The sequence below is a fragment of the Rana temporaria genome, chromosome 3, assembly GCF_905171775.1.
Source record: "Rana temporaria chromosome 3, aRanTem1.1, whole genome shotgun sequence".
NCBI lineage: Eukaryota > Metazoa > Chordata > Amphibia > Anura > Ranidae > Rana > Rana temporaria.
In genome coordinates, this window is record NC_053491.1 from 433,334,312 (window position 1) to 433,337,416 (window position 3,105).

Consider the following 3,105-nt stretch of genomic DNA (forward strand, 5'->3'; position numbering starts at 1 on the left):
CACAGAATACAAAGTTGTTTGCTGTCAAGTGAATGCCTGGCGGCTAATTTTTGGGGCCTGTAATGGCCGGCACTTACTTATGTATCCGGTTTTTCACTTAATACTTCTGGTAGGTCAGTGTCCATGTTGTGGGACTATTTGTGCACAGCTAGAAAGTATTTTGTGGCTGCAAATAGGACCTGCAGCTTTTTAATATTCGCCTGCCATTAAAGTCAATGGGGCCCACTACGAACTTGCGATTTGCGTACATTTGCGAAAGTTCGCAGTTAGTGTTCGCGAACCGTCCCTTCGGATGTTCGTCCATCACCACTAGCCATGAGGTAACGTGCCACCCAAAACAAACCAGCAGCTCCTTCGGGGGTAGTGCTACACTAGGAATAGAAAAGTGTACACTAAGCTAAATGGCTAAAAATAGTCTGTATACCTATGAGACAAAGTACTATATATAGAGTTAGCTGCAGCAGCTGTCCCATATGGTCTAGCGGTTAGGATTCCTGGTTTTCACCCAGGCGGCCCGGGTTCGACTCCCGGTATGGGAAGGCATGTTTTGCTTTCTGCATTCTACTGTGGGCATGTAGGCACAGTCACGTACCTGTTTGCACTGTTTTCCAGGTTCAATGTGCATGTGCGTTGCCCCTGGCCAAATCCCACTATAATTGGAAAAGCAGGATTTTGTCCACAGGTTTCATGGCTAAGACCTGCTGATTGCCTGTGTACAATCATAGCCCGGAGCCCTGTGTTGACAAACACACAGGGTTCTGTGCAAAGGGAGAAGGCACAAACAGATATTTAGTAAAAAGCAGCACATATTAAAGTGGTTGTAAACCCTCACATTTACCCAGTGAGATGAACAGCCTCTGATGATACACAGAGATTAAACAAATCCTCCTACATAGGGTTTTCCTGTTTATCTACAGTCTTCTCTACCCTACACCCCTGAAAAAGGGCAAAAAAGTGTTAAAATCCTTCTGAATCTATTCACACATATGTCCGTGATCACCTGCACACATCTGTACATGATCATCTGCGTACATATGTCCGTGATCACCTGCACACATCTGTACATGATCATCTGCGTACATATGTCCGTGATCACCTGTGCACATCTGCACATGATCATCTACATACATATGTCCGTGATCACCTGTGCACATCTGTACTTGATCATCTGCATACATATGTGATTTTTTTTACCAAAGACATGTAGCAGAATACATTTGCGCTTACATTTGGGACAAAATTCGATTTTATTGGATTTCTTTTAAAATAGAAAGAAGAAAATATTGTTTTTTTCCACAAAATTTATGCTCTTTTTACGCTTATATCACAAAAAGTAAAAAACTTAGTCATGAATAAATACCACCAAAAGAAAGCTCTATTTGTGTGAACAAAATTATAAAAATGTCATTGGGGTACAGTGTTGCATGACCGCGCAATTGTCATTGAAAGTGTGAGAGCGCTGAAAGCTGAAAATTGGTCTGGGAAGGAAGGGGGCAAAAGTGCCCAGTATTGATGTTGTTAAAGGGACAATGTAAAAAAATAAAACATTTAACCACTTCCATACAGGGCAGTTATATACCCATCCATACCAGGCCTATTCTGGCACTTCTTTCCTACATGTACAAATCATAATTTTTTTGCTAGAAAATTACGCAGAACCCCCAAACATTATATATGTTTTTTTAGCAGACACCCTAGGGAATAAAACGATGGTCATTGAAACGTTTTATCTTGCACGCTATTTGCGCAATAATTTTTCAAACGCCTTTTTTTTGGAAAAAAATTGTTTCATGAATTAAAAAAATAACAAAACAGTAAAGTTTGCCCAATTTTTTTGTAAAATATGAAATATGATGTTACACCGAGTAAATAGATACCTAACATGTCACGCTTTAAAATTGCGCACACTCATGGAATTGCGCCAAACTTCGGTACTTAAAAATCTCCATAGGCAACGCTTTGAAATTTTTTACAGGTTACCAGTTTAGATTTACAGAGGAGATCTAGTGCTAGAATTGTTTCTGGCACTCTAACGCACGCGGCGATACCTCACATATGTGGTTTAAACGGCGTTTACATATGTCGGCGGGACTTGCGTGTGCGTTCGCTTCTGCGTGCGAGCTACTGGGGACAGGGGCGTTAAAAAAAATATTTTTTATTTATTTCTTTTTTTACATATTTATTTCTTTTTTTACACTTTTTTTTTTATTTTATTTTTTTTATTATAACTTTTATTCCTATTACAAGGAATGTAAACATCCCTTGTAATAGGAATGTGTGTGACAGGTCCTCTTTATGGAGAGATGCAGGGTCAATAAGACCCCACATCTCTCCTCCAGGCTGGAAAGCATGAAATCGGTGAAAAAAAATTCACCGATCTCATGCTTGCTGTTGCTTAGCAGCCGCAATTGCGGCTTTGTTTACTTACGGGGACCCGGGCGTGACGTCATCACATCGCCCCCGGGTCCTCCGACGGTCATAGAGATGACTGGTGACCATGTGGTCACCAGTCATCTCTATGCTTCCTGCCAGCGCCGGACGATTCGTTCTCCGGGCCCCCGATGGCACGGGAGAGCCTGGAGAAGCACCGGATGGCGGCGGGAGGGGGGGGATGTCCCCTCCCGCCGCCTGTAAGAACGATCTAGCGGCGGAATCGCCGCTATGATCATTCTTACGTTGTGCAGAATCGCCGGCACAAGAGAAGGATATCTGAATGATGCCTCTAGCTGCAGGCATCATTCAGATATCCACCCGCAAAGCCCAGGACGTCACATGACGTCCTCCTGGATCGAGGAGGGGTTCCTGCCGCCGTCATTTCACAATGACGCGGTAGGGAAGTGGTTAAAGTGCTTTCGTCCCCATGTGCTCATGCAGCAAAGAAAAGGCATATGTAAGTCGTGCCCACAAATGTAAACAGTGTTCAAATCACACATGTGAGGTATCACCTTGATCGAGTTAGAGCAATATTTCTAGCAAAAGACCTCCTCTGTAACTCTAACCTCCAAACCGTAAAAAAATGAATGCGTCGCCTATGGAGATTTTTGGGTACCGTAGTTTGTCACCATTCCACACATGTGCGCAATTTCAAAGCATGTCATGTTCGGT

General features: G+C 42.9%; 1 non-coding gene across 1 annotated transcript; it reads left to right on the forward strand.

Moving 5' to 3' along the window:
- The first annotated feature begins 467 nt into the window (after nt 1–467).
- On the forward strand, nt 468–539 carry TRNAE-UUC. Its single transcript has one exon. It is a non-coding gene; the product is annotated as a tRNA-Glu (tRNA).
- Nucleotides 540–3,105: the final 2,566 nt, after the last annotated feature.